This window comes from Pinus tabuliformis, chromosome 2_2 (genome assembly GCF_031772625.1).
Source record: "Pinus tabuliformis cultivar Carrire ecotype Pingquan chromosome 2_2, CPIR1, whole genome shotgun sequence".
In the NCBI taxonomy this organism is placed as follows: Eukaryota; Viridiplantae; Streptophyta; class Pinopsida; order Pinales; family Pinaceae; genus Pinus; species Pinus tabuliformis.
The window spans coordinates 598,537,304-598,546,146 of NC_142300.1; positions in this window are offsets into that span (position 1 = coordinate 598,537,304).

Genomic DNA, 8,843 nt, shown 5'->3' on the forward strand with positions numbered 1-8,843 from the left:
TTGACACAGCAAGCCCAACCTTGCTTAAGCAGTTTAAAAATATGGCATGATCCATGACTGCGCCTCATTTAATCATATGAAAATATAACATTGAAATTCTTATATAAAGTGCAGATAAACATATCTACATCAAGTTTGATGAGCGATAAAGAGCTGAAGTACACACCTAAACAGGTATTGACAGACTAGTGATGGCCCCAAAGGGATTTTGAAAGTAGAAAACATGTAAAGGAAGGTCAATAAATCCCATAATACGACCATTGGAGAATTCCTGTCAAAACCCTATCAGTAAGTAGAAGTTATTTGTCTTTATCCCGCCTGAAGAAATTAATGTTGAAGTGGAACCCATGCCTGTCCATCTACACAGTTTTCATTTCAATTTTATCTTAACATCCTGATGTTCTATTGATCCAGGGTTTACTTAGAAACAGAGACAACTGGTTCGCCCAGTGGTTCGCCATTTGTTGTGGCCACAACCACCACCCTATTAAAACATGCTTTAGTAGAAAAATTGAATGGGTCCCTTAGAAGTTTGATCTTTCACTTCTCTGAATGATTTGTTTTTATCTCAAGGATTTTAACTCTAAGCTGAGTCAAATCTTCAATTCTTAATGGTCAAGACCCCCCTTGAATAAATCTCTACTGCATGATTCATTCATAACTCAGTCTAGCCCTTCATTCATATCCTTGATCGGGACTCCTTCAATCCTCATAAATATTCATGGTGCCCTGTGCCCACACATATAACCACCCCCCACTCTTTACTATGGATGCATATGGACTCAATACTCAAAAACTCCCATCGTGTCGTTATTTCTATATCAATGCTTTGATAATAGAAATAATATACAACATGCATAACTTACCCTTTCCGCTTATCACAATCAACACTGATACACAATGTGCACCATGATACACTGGACCCGCCGGCATTATTAACCATAACACATATTTATTTCGAGTCCAGAGCCCATCGCATATTGCAATCGATGGTGTCCAAGGCCTATACTTAAGATGCACTGCGGTCTACCGAACCTACCGGGGATCTTAACCATAATATATATATTTTCGGGTCTGCTTCCCCCAATCGCAAGTCGCAATTGGTGGAGCCCAAGGCTTATACATAAGGCGCATTGCAATATACCAGACCCACCGGGACTATTAAACGTGGCATATATATTTTTCGGGTCCGACTTACCGCTAATCGCAATCGGTAGTCGGCGAAAGTGGAGCCCATGCGATATGCGAAGGGGCAATAAGCGGACCCGATGATAATAATACGCCCGAGTGCATAATATTTGAAGTCCAGCCTTATGGTCTAGCTGCGGGTTTTTCTGTGTTTTCCTGTGTATTTGATAAAATGTTGTGGTCTGGGTTTTCAAAGTAAAATCCCATATGGTAGACCTGTCGGAACTTTTAACTGTAGCACATATATATTTCGGGTCCGGCTTATCGCAAATCGCAATCGGCGAAGCCCAAGGCTTAAACATAAGGTGCGATGCGATGAGCGGACCCGATGGGATTATTAACCAGGACACGTATATATTTCAGGTCTGACCTATCACAAAGCGCAATCGGCAAAGCCCAAGGCTTAAACATAAGGTGCGATTTGATTAGCAGACCCAATGATGATTATAGATCCGGGGGTATATTATTTGAAATCTGGCCTTATGGTTCGACCACAGGTTTTCCCGTGTATTCCCATGTATTTCGATAAAATGTTGTGGTTTGGGTTTTCAAAGGAAAATCCTGTAGAGTGAAGGGTTGGATTTTGAAGCATTGTCAAAGCAATCCTTGAGTAAAAATGAATATTGTGGGCAACGAGAATACATGTCACAGTAGGTTCGATGATTTGATAATTATAGTTGCTCTGCGTTGCAAGATTAAATAGAAACTGTGGTTGAATGCAAGGTCTGTTTGTGAGCATGTTTGTCATATTTCTCATAATCATAGCTAATATGAATTATTTTTGCAGGCGAGTTCGAGTGGACCCAGTAGTGGATAAAGGCGATTTATATCAAGATGACACCTCTGCACCACCAGTGTCGATATTGCAAAGACATATTCTGCAGAAAGGGATATGAACTGCCATAGTGCATAATGGAGGCACGTGCCATGTCAAGAGGAAGCACAACGCTGATACATCAAGATGTTATTACCTCCAAACACACCTTCAATCATGCTAAATGTGGGATGATGAGCACAGTGTCTTCAGTTTCCTTTAGGAAATGATAAGGAATAATGTCCGCTCAATACAAGGGCGAAGGGATGACACACAGTCATCCTCTTTTAATCAACGTCTATTCATTTCCACAGGAAAGAAAGTGCTCCAGTAGATATGCCCTCTACATGTTGGCGGTTACACCGACTATTCTACGATTTTATATTCTAATTTGTATATTGAAAAGAGAAGGGAGGTGAAAAGTTAAGGGAAGACCTAGGGTCAGTTCCTCTACATAAATATTACCTCCGGAGATGAAGGGAGGGCTTTTTTTGGGCAGAACAACTTTTGTTTTATTGTTTTAATAAAGAAGTATGTTTGGTCAAGAAAGAGTCTTTTTCAGATTATGTTCCTCCTCTTTCATGTGTTTTGAATCAGGGTGTTATTGCTGGCATAAATATAAATGTGTTTTATTTTGTGCATATTGATAACGATACAACTTATGATTAGCCTTGGTTATTTGAATGTAACTCTTTATCATAGTTAACTCATGAGTAGTCCCTGATTTGAAACTATGTTAAACATCAGTTGCAAGTTTGTTTGTAGGAACAGGAATGTGCATTCATGTGTGAGCAATTAGATTGCAATCAAGCTTTAATACAACCTTGTTCATCCGTGAACTCAGTAATTGATTCATTTGGACTTGGAATCTGTGCATGATGTTTAATCTATTTTGTTATGCTCCTGCAGGATAGATTAGAGTAGTTATAATTAGCATAGATAGGATTTGATACATATAGGTTAGTTGTTTCTTTTGTTGATTTAAATGAAGTCTTCCTTCAAGAAGCAATCTTTCAACACCTATAACAGTTTACGGGACCCTTTAAAAACCGTTGGAACTAGCCACTCCAAACGAAGAAGATCTAATTGGGGCCTGTGATCGGGTTAGTTCCCCTTTGTGGCATTGCGAAGATTCATCGTGTCAATAGCAAGTCAAACCTAAACTTTGAATTTCTCTAACTTCTGCATACAAACTCGGTTTTGAGTGTTGTTCGCATCATTGGACTCAAAATGACAAGCTCTTAATTTTGAAGATGAGTTTGAGAAGATTATGAAACTTTTATTTTTTATCATAATTCTAAGCACCTGAGAACCTATCGAGGGGTTCCCAGATATTAAACCAACTCCACCTCAACCCTTGGGAATTTTCCTGAGACCACCTCACCTAGTTCCAAAACCTTCCCGTAATCCAAAGCTCAACCGAGAAAATAATCCCATCACACCATGGCTATCCGGAAATGACAAGGCAAAGCTGAAACCATTATCACACCCGACAAAATCCATATCAATGAAATAAAATGAACCAAATACACAAATTCATGTACCATGCATTCACAAACCAACTAGGAAATCACACATGCAACCTATTACCTACAAATCCTCCTACTGAAGCTGCTTGATCCAACCTTCCTTGCTTGTCCTTTGCTTTCATTATCTTTCCTTTGCTTGTCCTTTGCTTTCATTCTCTTTCCTTTGCTTGCTTTCTCCTCTTGGTGCTCTTCTCTCTCTGAAACTAATTCCAAAGCCAAATAGACAAAAGTTTTGAATTGATCCTTAGAATTTTATTTTTTTTAATCATTGAGGCATCTATTTGCTTCATTTTCCTCTATTTTCCTTCAATTTTCCTCTCATGCAAATCTGTGACTTTTCATCTCCCTTTTCACCTATTTTCCTTTATTTTCATAAAGGAATGCTAATTAATGCCTCTTTTCCTTTGCCAATGCCTTTGCTAATTTCCTTAGCAATAATACACCGAAATGACACCCCCTTAGATGTTTTTCCCAACATTCAACTTGGAATATGTGTCCCATGATCTTGGTCTTATTTTTCATTTATTAACTTTATTACATGAACTTTTTTTTTTTTTTTTTAACACTAGGACAATCGGTAACTGGTGAGAGTTATCCTGAGCAGGCCCAGGATCAAATCCAACTGGCTGCCACTATAAACCTAGGCTAGGTGCAGCAACCTGCAAGCCACATATAGCAAGATCTTATGCCTCAACAAGAGCCGAGACGTCCACTCTGGGGTCGCCTACTCTTCTAGCCAAGACACAACAGGCCATGTACTCAACGAGATTTGAACCAAAGATAAAATTTAAGAGTAGTAGAGTGAGCAAGATTCATTAACCCACCCTAGGAGAGTGTGATTATTGACAAAAATGTCTCTTTGTTGGTCCCTAGTGAGTCGCCTAGATCTGGAGGGAGGTGACCATCAATCCTTTGTATATATCACTTTATTCCTTTAGTCGTGAGTTGAAACTCACATAACATTAGCAATATTTATTCTCTAGCTTCCTTTTTATCCAAAAGGACTCTCTCAAGCAACATTTTCATGTGTCAATAGATATCTATGGTGTAATATACTAATTGAGTCTTCCCCTTGTGTGCTCAACATTTGGAATCTAGTTAGCAAAGTTAGTTGTAATTTCCATGCCTGGTAAACATTTGTGTTCCATTGTTATTCCCCTTTATACATTGGTAGTTTTCTTTTCAATTTGAGGTGGGTTATGATCTTTGTAATGCCTTATTATGGTCTCTACATGTAGTTGAGTTCAGGAGCCCATCTTGCAATAGTAGACGAGTCCTCTTCGAGACTTAGCTTGTTTTATGGCATGATTATCTACAAATGGATATTAGGGTCGATATTTAACCAAATAAGGGTAAATCGAGGTGGGAGGGATGGGGGAGAGGGTGGGGGGGGGGGCTAGAGAGGTGACCCAGAGAGATAAGGAGTGAATGCAGGGTGGGTATGGGGAGGAATAAAAGGTTATATTAGTATGGAATCAACCTATATGTGAATCAAATGAAGAAGACCCATGCCTCACTTTCATTGGCCAACATATGTTGATCCTAGGAAGAGGGCATAATATAAGGAGGCATCGAGAGTCTATAAGCAAAGAAGGCAAATGAGGAACCAACAAACACCAAACCTTGGGAAAAAATACTAAAAGATAGACAATAAACCTAGAGTGGCTCCAAAAAATCCATTTTTTTCCTTTTAATTAGAAATTTGTATGTTTTTATCTTATCCAAATTTATGAACTCATTGGAAGCATCTGCATTGGCTTTTCTATTAATTTTTAACTCATTTCCATATCAAGGGTTGGTTGTCCTAGTTTTTTTTCCCTAACACCTTGATAGAGAAGTTATCAATGGAAGTAGAGAGGGTTGTCATAAATCATGGTATAGATCCTCAATATTCTTTTATAGGATGATATTTTTATTCATTATTTAAGTCCTTTAAGAAAATATCAACTTTATTTTTGTGAAAAAGAAAATGTATTTGTTACCAAAATGTTCCTCAGTGGAATATTTGCACAAGATAAAATTTAGTGTCGAGGATACATGTTTTTTATTAGAGTTAGGCTCATGGTCATTTAAAAGGTCAAAATTTACTATTTAGTTGCAAATGGTGTATTTTCAATTACATAATATATGACACCATTTTCGAACTCATGGATACAAGTCATTGGTAATCATTTGGACATTTCATTAGACCATTGAAAAATATTAGCTCTTGAGAGCAATAGAGCTTGATTAGGTTAGTACCAAATAAATTCTTAGTAAGGTCTTTAGAGTTTCTTTTGTATGTATTAGTGGAAACAAGGTCCTCTTTTAGCTATAGAGGATTATAGTTGAAATCATTGCTTAGAAGAATATCTTGATTAGTTGTAGTTCTAACATTAAAACCTCTTAATATGAGGACACTACCTTCATTTCTTAGGGTATTCTAATTTTTTGTAGGAACAATACTTATGTAGTTTTTAGTTTTATAAAAAGTAGAATTGTTAGGCGCAGAGTAACATATTGCTATATACATCTACCAAAAATTTCCATCCATATGTATAAATTAAGAAGGTGTTTCTTATGAAGTCGAATGTGATGAGAAATGTTCATTTTTATGTAATAAGTTGTGCTTCCAATCCCTTTATAGGAGAATTTCTTGTTCGATGTCAACCACAATCCCTCAATATAAGGGAACTTATATTCTTCATGCTCCCATCTTATATATTAAAAATAAAAATTATATATATTTATAACTATTATTTTTTAATAGGAAAAACCTTAGATTCTTCATGTTCCCAACTTATATATTAAAAATAAAAATATATTTCTTTTTTTCCCGTAGAAAAAGTCGTAATTTCTATTAATTCGGAGAAATTACATTCTGTAGATGCTGAGCATATGCATACCGAGGCTGGTTGCCTCTCAGGGCCTCCGAAGAGACTGTTAATTGTTCCAAAAAAACTGAAAACTGATAAACTATCATGTAAAACATTTCGTCTCCCCAAACTGTTATCCACGCAGGGAGTTTGGAGAGGTATATATCCAAAGATGATCAAACAGAGAGAGATGAACACATGCAGGATTCATTTGCAGTGTAGCTGTAGCTTACTGCCCAAAAACAACAAAAATTATATCTATGTTTGTCCGCCATTGTCGATTACCAATCATATACAACAGTTTATATATAAAGACTAGAAATGAAAACAGTATTTTGAGCATGTTGGGACCCCTTTCAGTTATGAGCATCCCTTTGAGCCTGGTGGTCATCAAAGGGTCTGTGATAGTGTTGAAAGAAGGTTCCGTCCAGATCTTCTTGTATTAACCAGTCCGCTTCCTGCCTCTGTGCTGCTTGCTTGGAAAGGTGGTCCGCCCGAGAGTTGCGCTCCCTGTATATGTGGCGACAGTCAAATAATTCAAATGCATCTGTTAGTCTGAGTGCCTCATCCAGTATGTGTCGCAAAGAGAAAGCAGTGCATGATGATTTTCTGGTGAGCCAATTACAAACAATTTTTGAATCTCCAAACAGTTGTAGTTTTGTACAGCCTTTCTCATGAGCAAAATAGATGAGGTTTTTTGCAGTGGAAAGTTCAGCATAATTGTTTGTGCCTCTTCCCAGGGGGATTTGTATCATGTAGTAGTGATTCTCCCTTAGGTAGAGGAGTGCTCCCCCCCCACAGGTATCAGCTTGGGCGGAGCCATCAAAGTAAGCCCAAGGGAAGGATTTGTCAATGAGTTCAGGGGTAATGGTCCGAGGGGGGGGTGGAGGAGGATCCTCTGGAATGAGGGCTAGGTCTGCAAACAAGTGGGCAATGATTACTGGCCAGAGGGGAGGTTTCTGATCAAAGACTACACGGTTCCTTGCTATCCAGATTGACCAGCACATTAGAAGAGGGATATTCTTGTTTTTGCCAGAGTGTTGCTCCTGCCAGTTTGACCAGGCCTCAAAGATTGTCGTGCCATGCCATTGATGGAGGGAGGGGGAGTGAGTGAGGAGAGCAGCCCATTGTTCTTTTACAACCGGGCAGGTGAGGAAGAGATGTTCTGTATCTTCGTCATGTCTTCTGCATAAGTGGCACCAGTAAGGTCCATAAAAGGATCTCTTTAGCAAGTTTGCCCCCGTTGGAATTTTATTGAAAAGTATCGCCCACATGAGAAGTCTCGTTCTTGGTGCTGCCTTAAGGTGCCAAATTGCTTTCCACCATTGCTGTGCATTGTCTGGCTGGAAGGTGTGCATCAGCTGAAGGTATCCTTCCTTTGGGGAGTAAGTACCATTTTTGGCTAGAGCCCAGACAATCTCGTCATCCCCCTCTGTGATTCTGATATGAGCTTGTGTGAGTGCCTCTGTGAAAGCCTCCCATTCTTGTCTCCATGGAGCCGGAATATTGAGGTCTCGTGAAGTCCTCCAGGCCTGGTGGAGAAAGCTGGAGTTTTCATGGTCTGCAATTTGAGCAATATTTGTAACACCTTGATCCCTTAGATGAGCTAGGAGCTGTCCTGATAAGCTATGCATGTTTCCACACCCGATCCACGGGTCAATTCCTAAGCGGACAGAGTCTCCCTGTTTAATCCTCCATGTCAGACCCTCTCGAATTAGGGGAAGAGAATTGATAACTGCTTTCCATATGATGGAATGTCTTCCATTGCCTCTATGGTCCCTACGAATCCAGCTGTAAATGCTTTCTGGAACAATGTATTTTTCCATGACCACTTTCTTCCAGAGACTATTCGATGTGAGCAGCTGCCATCCCAATTTTGCTGCCAGTGCATTTGCAAATAGGTCTAATCTCTTTATTCCCCAACCTCCCCATTTTTTTGGTCTTGCAATGGTGTCCCATTTTACCCACGCAAAGAGATTGCCTTGATGAGATCCCTTCCATAAGAATCTGCAGCATATTTTTTGGATTCTGGATAAGATCCCTCTTGGTATCCAAGCCAGTGACATCCAGTACACCGGCGTTGCTTCCAGCACAGCTTTGATGAGAGTAAGTCTTCCAGCCCTCGTGAGGTATCTATTATACCAGACATTGATCCTTTTCTCCACTTTAGTGATTAGCCAGGTCCAATCAGCTATTCTGTATCCACCATGCTTCACCCTGAATCCCAGATACTTTAGCCCTTCCTCCATTGGCTGTATATGGAAAGGGAAACGGTTTGTTGTGTAGATGATTTCATGAGGGGAGCATCCAAACACTGATAAAGTAGATTTCTGTACATTAATTACCATCCCTGTAGCCTTCTGGAAGAGGTCAAATACCTGATGGAGCGCCGATGAGTCAGCCATGCTGCCATTCAAGAAAATCAGTACATCATCTACAAAAAGTAGATGTGTAAGG